Raw genomic sequence first — 14,205 nt, 5'->3', positions numbered from 1 at the left:
TTGCACATTCATGTCAACTTTCTAGTAGCATATCAGTGGGTAAAAGTTCACCATTCGATAAATACACTTTTTAAAAATCCCATAAGAATCAATAGAAAGTGGGTAAATGTTTCTGTGGTGAGCTCTAATCTCACATTTTGATAAATATGTCCCTTAGCGTTATTGTTCCTGTAATTCTCTGTTGGTTTCCTGACCCTTCTACTGACTTCCTGGTTTGATCTTGGCTGCATTTACTCTTTATCCTGAATGTTGCCTGCACAGACCCCTACCTATTTTTGAAACTGCTTTGCCTCCTGCATTCCTGACTTTTGCCCTGTTGAACCTGTACTTATCTGTTGGCACCTCTGCTACTCCTTACCTGAGCTCACCCTGTCCTTATACCCAGGTTCAGCATTCTTAGTAGTAGACACAGGGGAAGGCTTTTTCCATTTGCTCTTTAAGTTTCTTGGTGACTGGTGAGGTAAGCCTGACATTAGAAGATAAAGAATTTAGAAAAGTTGACAAGAAAACATTTTAGGTATGCTATGATTGCTAAAAAAAGAAAAAATATGCTTTGTTTAGTATTTATGCTGCATTTTGATCAGCACGGCACCCTTTCCCATTTTTGAAATCTCCAGTTTGCTCCATCTTTAATCTCAGCACTTGAACTGAACATCAGAAACTCACAATAGATGAAGCAAACATCACATTAAATGGGCGAGGGTTCTAGCAGTTGTTGGACTGATCTTTTTTAGGTAGCGCAAGATAAAATGTGGGATTTAGTATACCATTTAAACATCTGAATTCCCTTAAGTTAAATAAAAATATTTGAAATTCTTGTTCTGCCTTTGGAAAATTAATGTACTGTTAAAAGCGATTAAGATTCAACCTCATTTCATGTATTGCTGTGCTGGCTAGGGTTGATTTACCGGTGAATCAAGTCTTGATTAAATAGTAGGCATCACTAAAGGAAGTGTATCATTCTTGGATACCTTTAAATATCAACAGGATCATACTGGATCTTGCAATCAGATATATGAGATATACCTATGGAACACACCGAGGGTAATCTGAACACATGACTGCCTGATCACTCACTACTGTCTGTTTATGTCTTCTACTTCAAATGCCAGCTGCAGATGCTAATACTTCTGCAAACAAAACATTAACTATTTCTTAGAAACGTCTCTTGTATCTGATTTTTATTCTTCAATAAAAAATTAAGTTGGTATTATTTTTTTTCAAGCACAATAAATAACCCCCCAAACACTACATATTTTCCTGGTGTCATAATAACTAATGGTTTCCCTGTGAAATGTAATAGACAGTGATTTACAAAAAAACATGTAATGAACAGTTATTTGCCTGTAAACATTGATGGTCAGTGATTTCCCTACAAAACATTCTGCCTGGTATTTTCCATTAGAACATGATGGGCTTAAGCTGCTTTGTGCTGAAGACTATTCTGTTTGTACTTCAATATATTATAAATACACATAAAGGGTCATTTACAAATGCAAGTGCAGTGTGCAGACTGCAACTTTGCATGAAAATCAACATGATTTTTACTCGTTATGCAGTTTTTCCCAAATAATTACAGCATAATTGCAGACACTTTCCAAGTTGTGTCTGCTGCAGATGTGTCAAAAGTGACTTCAGAGTGTGTCTCTTTCAGAGCATGCATTTAAAAACATTGTTTGCATATGATTTACTGGGCACAACTTTGGTGAGCCTATCGACACAACTGACACCCTGTAGAAACCCTGGAGCTACTGCTGGTTCCATAGTTGAAACTCCAGTGTCAATAGTTACACACCATTTATGGCAAATGTGGGCAACCACATGGAAGTGCAGGAGCATGTTTGGATGTGCTCTCCCTTGTGTCCATTTTATAGCACCCACACTTGTTGGTGCCTTTGTAAATGAACCCTAAAGTTAGTTCCATTAGTTCTATGATTTTTTTTAAAGAAGTAAGTTTTGAAAGACTATAGTTGCCAGAGTAAAAAATATGGTCTCACTGCACTGAATTTCACAAAAAGTCTTTTAAAGGAGAACTAACCTTAGCCCATCCTCAGCCCTCTCCACTGCCCCTACATACATAATATATATTTCCCTCCTTTTTTGTCAGTTGTATTTTAAAGAATGGACTCATCCTAATTTGCATCTTTGAAGGTTGTAACTAGACTACTAGTAGTCCTACTGGTTAATGTTTTATTAGGGGAAACGTAAGGCGCCCAATTAGTTTACATGGCAGTCTCTAGATCTTAGGGTACTGTCTTAGCAAACGTATCCTTTTTGAGACAAGTGTTAATGGTTCTGGCTACAGCACCCCCCAATCACATATCAAGGTGGTGCTCCCAACAATTTGTCTGATTATTGCACAACTGTCAAACTAAATACCAGAAAGTGACTGAACTGTCTTTGAGACGCAGGGTGGTCTTTGTTGGCTCATCCTTTACAAGGAGGTATGTCAGTATATGCCTACCAATTTGTTTTACGTTTTATAGCCTCATTTGTTCCGCATGTCATTTTTCTCCAACCTGTCCGGGCAACTCCAGGGTATTGAGAAAGCGAGCTAATCTTCTGCATATGACTCATCTTTTGTTATGCTACACGAAGGAAAATTCTAAAGAAAAAAGTCTACAGTGTCTTTGAGCATGTGGGTTTTTTTTTTTTTTAAAAGAGTGACAGTTAAAAACTATAGAGTAATACTCTGTAGGGAACAATCAATAAAAAGTGAAGGCGAGAAATACATTTTAAGCAAGATTATTGAGAAATAAAAAGTAAATAATAATGACTTAATAGTGACTTGGCCAGCTGAGGAAAATGACTGTTATAGTAGCTAAAACATGAATTTATTACTAGGAAGAAGCTGTTCTCTGCCTTGACAAAGGCAATTCCTATTTTTAATACAGGTGGCCAGCTAGCTCCGCTGTACAACACTACATGCATAAGTAACTCAGTATAAATAAATATATACATACATACTGATAAATTAATAAAACAATAAAAAATACAAATACCAAAAAAACGGTCAGACTGATTTAGAAGATGTCCAGTATAATGTCTGTAATTCAATAATATCTGCATAATATTCTGGAGAAAGTTCACTGCAGGGTGCACAGTTAAAGGACAAGGAAAGGCTAAGTCACTTGGGGGTGCCAAATGTTAGGCACTCCCTAGTGACTTTAATCGCTTACCTTGTACCCCGGGCTGGTGCCCCTGTTAGGAGAAAACAGCACCAGCCCGGGGTACCTGTAGCGAGCGCTTCCTCCTTCCGCCTTCGCTTTTGGAAGGACTTAGGACAGGCGCATGCGCAGTAGAGTGAAAAGCCGACTTCTCTGTTAAAGTATTCACTCTACTGCGCATGTGCCAAGATGAAAGGAGGAATCGCTGCAGCTACCCCGGGCTGGAGCTGTTCTCTCAGTAGAGGGGCACCAGCCCAGGGTAAAAGGTAAGCGATTTAAGTCACTTGGGGGTGCCTAACATTTTGGCACCCCCAAGTGACTTTGCCTTTCCTTCTCCTTTAATCATTGATCACATTGGTTAGAATAGATCACTTAGGGGCAAATTTATTATGCTGTGTAAAAAACGGCGAGAAAATTAGCCACACATCGCCAGGCTTCGCTGTGTAAAAGTGGCGTAATTTTTTACGCGTTTTTTCTTCCACCGGAACTTATGGAAAATAACATGTAATATCCGGCATTCAGACGGCGATCTTTTCCATTTATTTTACACAGCTTTTTACTCCATTTTTTTGGCGAATTAATTTTACACAGCATAATAAATACGCCCCTTAAACTTCAATACATAACCACCCCACCAGGTTTATCCATAATCTTTTTTTCACTCCTGTAACCTATCCTTGCTGTACAACAGCAAGTGAACAAATTTTTACACCAGCACACCCTTACCTCCTCCAGAGATTTACCACCTGGTGCACGGCTTAGAGAGTCGGCACTCTCAACTGATGAAGGGGTACGCCCCCGAAACGTTGCTTTTCGATTAAACACGCAGGGGCTTTGCCCCGCTTACACTTTACCTGTTGTGCTGGCTGAAAATTTATTTTCCTGTACAACAGCAAGTACCAGCAAATGCAACTGTCTATTAAGTTAACTGTTGGGTCGTGCAAAAGTGTTACAAGCACTGTTTTATCTAATCCATAGTTCAAGGATCAATGTAATATCTAGCAAAACCAAAAATCAACCCCCTTTGTTAGTTATATTATATTTTTATTTCCTGCAGGGACTTTTACTCCCCTCGATTACAGATAAAATGCAATTCAAAATGATATTGCTGTGCTTTGCCTAAATAAGAAGTCATTTCTTAAACCTTTAAGGTGGTTAGTAAGGTGGTTTGGCAGTTACAGAGCTTAGCTCTTTTAGTACCTGTGGTTGAATACCATTATGTCATAGACCATTCTAATCTCTTTTAAACTTTCTACTGAGTTAACCAACCATCAAAAGATAAATGATTAAAATTGGGCTTATTACAAAGCAAAGCTTCATTAGCTGGTTCCTCAGTTGTGTATACAGATGAAAAATAGTTCAAAATCTTTGCTTTCAGAGGAAGAATCCCACCCATTTATGCTTTATTTGTTTATTATTTACATGTTTTTTTAAATTATTTTGGAATTATGGTACTCCTTGCTTCAACATTTAGATTTAGTTATAGTCTTTACCCTTATACTCAAGGTGATTAGTGGCTGAGCCGAAAGGGTTAGACTCTCTGAATAACTATTCTCCTTTTTGCTTTTGCAGTTACCAGCTAGGAACAAGGACAGGTAAGCAATTAATAGGCACTCAATTGTGGGTATCTTAAAGAAAATAAAAAGCTATTATGGATTTTTCTTGCATGATTCACCATAGCAATTGGAGTGGAGATTCCTGGAACTGAATGTTGGCCTGGGACCTGTGCCTAACATGAATACAGCACTGCATACACAATCAGTTTTATGTCAAATTCCGCTTTGTGTGCCTGTTCCCGGGCCAATGCAATGGCTCTAGGTGCAGGAACAACAATAACATTGGCTTGATTGGATCCTTGGCTAGTGTTTATCCACAGGCTGAGAATCCGCCCCATTTGGCTTTCGCATTATAATGAAGATTAAATGACTGATTAAACAATGGATGTCTAGAAAATGAGTACAGAAATAGATGCACAGCAGCTGCATGCTTGTGAGTATTACCAAGGGACCTACAACTCCTACAACTATATCTGTTTAAGGGAGAAGACACACAGAGCTAATATTAGCAGATACTTGTCATTTACTGATAATTGTCTTTACCTGTGTTTTAGCAGAAGCAATTCTCAGTATTGTCTATGGCAAGGTATTTTCTGGCATTTAGTAACCATGAAAAAGTAGCTGCTACTGAGTAGTTCCATGTGTCTTTACCCTAAGAGTTTGTTCACCATTTAAAGAAGAACACTGTGGGCTATTTTAGCTTGGACTCCTTACCTTCTGAGTGGATAACAATAATGGACTGTCTCTTATAATAGCATAACAATGCGTTGGAAATTATATACAGAGATGAAGTTAGCCAAATGGATGAAAATATTATATTTCTTCACTTTTTAAAAGTTGCCCACATAGAAAACTATAATGTCAAATTCATATATTACAAAGAAAATAACATTTACAATTACATAGCCAATATCTGGCATGCTTTAGTAGTCCATGCTTAAAATGCAGGAAATGCATGTTGTAGGCTATTTTAGGTTCTTACTATGCTATTCAGCGTATAAATGCAGTCCTTCTAATATGAAATTGCTTTATGGTTTTCTCTGTAGGGCTGTGGAAATCATTTGTTAATGTCACTGTACCCCTATAACAGTTGACTGACTTAAATGGAAATTGCCAAATAACACTATAAAATATTACTGCGATTGTACCTGCTGCTCAGAGTTCTAAAGATTCCAGTGTTTATAACACATAATGTCACATGTTTCTGTCATCTGTCACTGTAATACCCGCATAGTCATTTTACTCAGCTGTTATAAAACATGAACCATTTTTCCATGAAAGTAAAAACCCAAAAGGCATAACAAAATAACTAACCAAATGTGTTTCCTTCTGTTAATGTGCCAGGAAGTGAAGACTGTTGTGAAAAAAGTACGTGTTTTTAAATTCCTGCTTTACTGTGTTACATTCAAAAACTGAATGCACAGAAGTAATGATATCATTTAGACAGAATGGCTTTCTCTAGAAAAATATCTGTTGTCTCTTTCACACTTTAGTGTACCATGGCTATTATTGTGGATGGCATATACTGGTATGGGACTGGTTATCCTGAAACTGTTTTCCAGAAAGCTCCAAAATACAGAAGCGCTATTTTAACTGAATAATTTAATTTTTAAAATTGATTTCCTTCTTTACTGTAATAATAAAACAGTAACTTGTACTTGATCCTATCTAGGATATAATAAATCCTTATGGGTGGCAAATCAATTATATTGTTTTTATTTAATGTTTACATGACTTTTTAGTAGACAAAGTATGGTGATCCACATTACAGAAATATCCCTTATCTGGAAAATCTCTGGTCTTGGGCATTCTGGATAACAGGTCCCATACATGTATTATGATTAGATGTCACAATGCCATACAGTTAGGTCATAAATAGCCAGCTTACCTCCCAAATTATGCAAAAAAAACTATGGGCAGTCTCAGAGAAATGAACATAAGAAACCTGACATGGATATACAAAGGGGAAAACCTAAACATTTCTGGAATGTATCTTTGAGAAATGTGGTAATCAGTAGAAAACAAACCTTTAACTTTTTTTTATTATGGTTTATTTATTTTGTTGTTTTGTTATTTTGCTTGAATACAAAAGTAGTAATATTGAATACCACATCCAAGGGAACAAAATATAAAATGTGAATTTATTTAGAGTAAATATTGTTACAAGCAATAGGAAGTAAGAAAATTCAGAAACACAAATGGGAAAGGTTATTTGTATGAAGGAAGGAAACCTAGGAGGGAACAGAGGCCAGAGGATCAACTGGTTCTAACCCAGCGTTCATATGCAGGCTGTGAATTAGCTCTGTCTGGCAGTAGCCTCACCAAATCTTTCCCCCGATTAGTGGGCAATATTGTGTTAATGTTAATCTTTTGGCTCTAGGATCACAATCAATGAGCTGATGCGATCCCTGATCCAGTGAAAAATCTAGCCTGTCCAATTGATGACATCTGGCCAATTTTTCACCAGAGAATGGTCAGGGAGGCCTGTTGGAGGGCCCCATATAAGTTGCAAAGTTTGTCTTAAGGACCAGCTGCCCATGTATGGCTTGAGAAATGAAACTTTCATTTGATGCAGTGTAGGTGGTTCTTCATGATGAGGGCAGTGAGGTTGTGAAATACCTTGCCGAGTGATGTTGTGTTGGCAGATTCTATTTATGCCTTTAAGGCCGAATCCACATTAAGCATTGGAGAGAAGCGGATCTGCTCCTATATTCTCCTGTGTGTAGCTGCACTGATAGGCACAACTTCTGCCTGGAGATCAATCGAACATGCCTGCTATAATTTTTTTTCTGGCGCTCCATGTAGCTGCACTCAGGCCAATGCTGTGCCTGTCAGTGCAGCTACACAGAGTATAAGCATGTGCATATATAGTTCATGTGAGTGTATACTGTAGGTATGTGATACATGTGCACTGGGGTTCATTTGGAGGGGTTGAACCTTGCCAACTAGCCAGTGGCACAAGCGCAATGCTTCTTTTTTTATTGTGGTTGGCCATATTTGTAATCAACTATTTTTAACTCAAACTGAGCTCAAGTGGCCTAATCACAGTAGGCAACACACCCTGAATGGTTGTCAGATCTACAGAGTATGCTGGTTTGTATTTTTTATGTATTAAAAATGTTACTAATCTATACTATATATTAGTATTGATATTTGGTACCAGTCCCCCAGTCTTACAGATTGTGTAAATCAACTAGAAAAACATAGCTTCAGCTGAATGCACCAGAAACACAGTGTGCACACTTTTTTGATGGGTGGGATAGCTGTTGGTATGCACTTAGGAAATTACCACATAATACCACAGGGTAAAAGAGGGATCAGCTTTGACCTTTTCTCAGCCTGTAAGCATAGTGTACATTCTCCCTCAAGTAGTCCAAACTAGCTTAGTCCAACCTACATAAGGTACTATACAAAAAAAGACTAATGGTATGTCTTCAATGGCACTACGAAAAGTTCAGCTTTTAGGCTATTCAAGCATATCAGTAGATTCTGGCAGTACAAATGTACCTATTTAATACATCACGTTAAAGGGATCTCCACCCAAAAAATAGACTTTTGCTTGATGAAAGTAAATGTACTCAGACATTAATAAAAATGTTCAATGGTATTAAATCTTACACAGATATAATACTTGTGTGGAGGTTCTTTATTTCATGAGGCACACACATGTTGCTTTGTGTTTTGTAAGGTGGATCACGGAATCTCCTGACAGACTTTGTTGCACTGAGTGCTTTATGTCAGCCAGGATTAGTTTAGCCTGACATGCAAACCTACACAAGCATTTTCAACCCACGATACCACTGACACAGCCATGAGCTATGGAGCCGCCTTAGTTGAATTTGAGATAGTTATAGAAAGCTTTCATATCTGGCACAAATGCAGAAATGTACGAATCGGGAAAATAAAATGCACAGAACAAGCCATAGCAGTGCAGGGCTGTGTGAGTTGCATTCCAAGTCAGAAGGCAATGAAAGACTTGGCAGTAGGTATAGTATTCTAAAAGTTAAGTGGCAGAACACAAAGCCTTTGCTTTTTGATGAATGGAATTGAGACAGGACCTGCCAGGAACTAATCCCATGTCTTTGTTAGCTTTAGCAAAAGTCAAAATGGGTTCAAGAGGCTAGGAAAACCTGCAGGTCAAGGTGAGCAAAAACAATATACATGCGGGGGTGCATAAAATGCACTGAAGGTATCTGAACAAGGCTAAGTCATTGCAAAAAATAGGCTCTGGCATTTCAAGTACACATAGGCCCAAACAGACCCCACCAGCCCAATAGTGAAAGTCCCTGGCATCTAAAAACAGCCCCTCTTGCATTTGCCAGAACCAACAGATTGCCCAGCATTCAGAGTTCAGCATAGCACCCAATCATTTAGAAAATGGTTATGGAATGATTTGTTCATTCAGTGTCTAAATGCTAATTCACTGTACAGGTGTAAATACTGACTCACTGCCTGACAGCCATACAGAATATACTGCTGTTTAGATGTTGTACTTGACAAGACCAATCTGATGTGAGTCATTTCATATGGCCCTTCACTAGAGCAGACTGGAAAGCAAGTCCAAAAGTGAATACTGAAAAGAAGGTGCCAATTCATATAAAATTATGGACATATTTTAAAATATATAATTAGTCAGTGTTCATCATATAAGTTCTTCCCTTAGTGGTTCTATACTGTGAATGCACATGTCATACTGAGAGAAACGGTGTATGATGGCTATACATAATTAAGGTCAAATTGTGACGTACTTTTCTATACTGCACTGCATTATTAAATCTGCTGCTGTTTTCAAGTAAATAGCAATCAGTCAGTTCTATTAGCCTATAGTTAGAAGCTATGTATAGTCACACATGTCACAATGGGGCATATTTATTATGCTGTGTAAAAAACGGCGAGAAAATTCGGCACACATCGCCAGGCTTCGCCGTGTAAAAATGGCGTAAAATCGGCGTAATTGTTTTACGCATTTTTTCTTCCACCAGAACTTATGGAAAATAACGGCGTAATATCCGGCGTTCAGATGGCGATCTTTTCCATTTATTTTACACAGCTTTTTACTCCGTTTTTTCGGTGAATTAGTTTTACAGAGCATAATAAATACGCCCCCATATGTATTTAAGAAACTCAGGATCATAAAATGATCACCCTGTTTGCTTTGTTGCTGACTTTGACTTTAGTCTTTCTCTACAAGCCTATTTTACATTACCCAGCTTGCTGAATTATTCCTGCACTTACTGGCTCTCTTTGGTTGTACCAGTTTAATACACCTGCCACCCCCCACTGATATGTATGTTCTTCCCAACCCCACTAGTAAGGGCAGTAGGAGAGTCTACTCCTCAATGTATTGGGCCGCACCTCTTCCTGTTATTGACTATTCACTGCATTTAAATTCATTTTTCTTTGGTATCATTCAAACCATTTCACATGGATAGTGGTCCAGTTCATTTTCTTACTGCATCAAACATATTTCCAAAATATTCATTAGAATAAATCAATAATACTTATTTTTACTGAAGTGTCTCTTTATTTGTATAGAGTAGGCATTCATATTGATACACTAAAAAGGCTGAAAATAATAGGAGGCTTTACCTTAACAATGAACCTTTGGTATGATGGTACAATTACAATAGTAATTTAAGACAATTTGCAGTTTCCCTTCATTTTTTTTAATTTCAGTGAAGTTTTAGGGGCCCATTTATTTACTCACGAACCGGCCGAATGCGTCCGATTGCATTTTTTTCGTAATGATCGGTATTTGGCGATTTTTTCGGAAAATTATCGTGACTTTTTCGTTGCCATCCGAATGTTGTGCAAAATCTGGCGATTTTTTCGTAGCGTTAAAACTTGCGCGAAAAGTCGCGCCTTTTTCGTAGCCATTCCGAAAGTTGCGCAAAATGTTGCGATTTTTTCGTAGCGTTCGGATTCATTCAAGCTTCAGGATGGTGACTTTTCTTGGGCCAGGTTGGAGCTGCAGGGTGCCATTGAGTCCTATGGGAGGCTTCCAAAATCATGCTAAGTCTGAAAGTTTCGGCCGCCGCTTACGAGCGCTCAATACGAAAAAGTCGCGACAAGATACGAGCGAATCGTAATGGCTACAAAAAACTTGCGTTTTTTCGCGAAAATCGTATTGGTAACGAAAAAGTCGCGACAATTTCCGAAAAGTCGTAAAGGCGCCAAAAAAATCGAAAAAAATACGAAAAAGTCGCAAAATGTTCGTTTTCCAATCGGAATTTTTCCAATTCGGATTCGAATTCGTGTCTAAGTAAATCAGCCCCTTAGTGTCTTTTAATGCATCATGGCCATCTTTGAATTGTTCCAGTTAAGCTGGCCATACACGTGGCGATCTCACGATGTTTCGTACGACCGTCGGTCGCACGAAACATCGTCAGATCCGCCACACACCATTCAGGGCTGAATCGGCAGGTAAGGAGGTAGAAACAATAGGATTTCTACCTCCTTCTGCCGATTCAGCTCTGAAGGGAGAATTTTGGTCAGGCGCCTTCTATGGCGCCCGATCAAAATTTTCTAACTTGGCCGATCGGCGAGCCGACCGATTTCAGCAGCTTCCTGCGATATCGGTCGGCTCGCTGACATGCCATACACGCACCGATTATCGTACGAAACGAGGTTTCGTACGATAATATCGGTGCGTGTATGGCCACCTTTAGTCCACCTGATTGGAACGATGCAAAGGTGGTATCAATCTGATTAGATACTGGGTGGGTTGGACCCGTGTATGGCCACCTTTACTCTATTAGCTAGGCAGTAGCTTAGAAGACAGAATAGAAGATGAATAGGAAAGTTACTTTACAGAAAGATAAGCAATAACAACAAGCAACAACAATAGAAAAGTAGCCGTACAAGGAATCAGTGACCCCAACAACCAGACAGCAGGTAAATGACAATAACCACTGATTAGATGAGAAGCCAGAGTATTTAAAAAGTGTCTTTTTTTATAAATCTGTTTGAAAAGTTATAGATGCCACTTATACACATTCCACATTACCACCCAGAAAAGCAACTTTTCATTAAGAAAAGTAAACCTCATTTCTTCTTAACTAATTTGTTTCCTTCATTAGGTAATCCAGCCAAATCCTTCTTTAATCCACATGCTTCCATTTAATGATAACTTTCTTGCTTGCAGAAATGTCTTTTTGTTTACTTTCCTGGGTTTTAAAATTTGCTCATAGAGCCCTTAATGGATCTGCACACAAAAGAGTAATGACCGCATTGTAATCCTCCTTAATATCCACTTTTCCAAGTATCTTTTCACCTATTTTTTTTCAAGTAAACAAAAGCTGCCCCACCATGCTATTCTTTTTGTATCTATCATTTGCAGGTGCATAGGGGGTTACTTAAATTCTGGAAATGTGTCAGTGATGATTACTACAGGATGACCATGCAACATAATGTTGCTAATATAGCTTAACTCCCCAACTGAATAGGAGTTCAGCTTCAGCTTGGGCGTGTAATGTACAATCCACTATCTCTTCAGTATGATCATAGATGCTGACTGGCTGCCTTTGTATTCTATGGATTACACTGCATACCAGCTGTACCGTGCCAGTTGGTGCTACCATCTAACCTCGTTCTTTGCTTGTGGGCCAGCTCTATGCTACCTCTCAAGACGGTCATTGGTTAGGTGATTGCTCTTGTTGCATTAAAACAGTTGGGCTATTTGGATGAACAGCTGGGCTCCACATTATGATTTTCTGCATCGACTCCTTATTAATACTGCCAATGGTAGTTACACTGTATTTTGATCTTTACACACTTTCACAATTATTATTTTACATTAATATTCTAACCCTGGTTATTGTTGGAACTTTGGATGTTCGCACTTTTCCTCATGTCTGGTCACTATATTGTTGCTTTTTGCTTGTTGGGTCACAGAGTTTGGGTATATTAGTGTTTGGTAGGGTGGGGGTTTGTTGGTTTGTCCCTGAGGAAGGGTCCTTTAAAGGCCTTCCTCAGGCAAAGATCCAATTGGTGGGCCCTCCTCATCTGCCACAGACAAAAATTATTTCCAAATGCCATCCTCAATTTGACAGTATTTAAGGCAAGCCAACAAGCCATGGCCCAAAATAGAGTCTGTGATGCAATGGTCCCCAACCAATGGCTCAGAACAACCCCTTGGATGCTGCTCCCAGTGGCCTCAAAGCAGGTGCTTATATTTGAATTTCTGGCTTGCAGGCAAACTTTAGTTGCATCAAAACCACTTGTAGTGCCTTCTATGGCGCCCGATCAAAATTTTCCAACTGGTCCGATCGGCGAGTCGGCCGATATCAGCAGCTTCCTGCGATATCGGTCGACTCGCCGACATACCATACACGCACCGAATATCGTACGAAATGAGGTTTCGTACGATATTATCGGTGTGTGTATGGCCACCTTAAGGCATATGTGAAAAGTAAAAAGAAGGACAAAGAGATAGGCAACACACAGCAACAGTTTTAGTTGACCTGCACATCACTAACCCAGACATGCCAATAAAATTACTATAGAAAATGGATAATGAGCATATTAACCCCAAACGTGCCAGTATAATCACTAGATAAAACAGATAATGGACTTAAAAACTCTACGTGTGCCAGTATAATTACTACAGAAAATTGATAAGCATATTAACCCCAGACGTTCCAGTATAATCACAAAATAAAATGGCTAAAGGACATATTACCACTAGATTTGCCAGTATAATTACTACATTAAATTGATCATGAGCATATTAACCCCAGATGTGCCAATATAATGCCTAATAAAAATAAATAAAGGGCATATTAACCCTAGATGTGCCACTATAATAACTACAGAAAATGTTACACCCCAAACGTGTCAGTATAATCACTGTAGAAATGGCTAATGAGCATTCCATTCCAGACATGACAGTAAATTGATAAGCATATTAACCCCAGACGTTCCAGTATAATCACAAAATAAAATGGCTAAAAGACGTATTACCACTAAATGTGCCAGTATAATTACTACATTAAATTGATCATGAGCATATTAACCCCAGATGTGCCAATATAATGCCTAATAAAAATAAATAAAGGGCATATTAACCTTAGATGTGCCACTATAATAACTACAGAAAATGTTACACCCCAAACGTGTCAGTATAATCACTGTAGAACTGGCCAATGAGCATTCCATTCCAGACATGACAGTAATTTGCATTGAAATCAATGGGTGTTTTTTTGTATTACTTTTTTTTATTTACACAATGGATAACTGCAAACAGCCCCCCAGTATTGATTTTGTGTCAAATGTTGCTGTCTTTTAAAAAACCTGTACCTAACCTCTTATTAACCTCTTCTTGTTTTAGCAATTTAAATGAAATTCCTCCAAAGACCAGTTTTTCTTAAAACCATTATTTAAGTGGTATTAAAATCTTAGGCTTTGTGGCAGGTTAGCAAATACATTTTAGGTGTTTATTATGTTTGCATTTTAACTCTGATTCTTGAACTAATTCACCTGCC

The sequence above is a fragment of the Xenopus tropicalis genome, chromosome 1 (genome assembly GCF_000004195.4).
Source record: "Xenopus tropicalis strain Nigerian chromosome 1, UCB_Xtro_10.0, whole genome shotgun sequence".
NCBI classification, from domain to species: Eukaryota; Metazoa; Chordata; class Amphibia; order Anura; family Pipidae; genus Xenopus; species Xenopus tropicalis.
The sequence above is the reverse complement of the archived record's forward strand: the minus strand, read 5'-3'. Positions refer to the sequence as shown.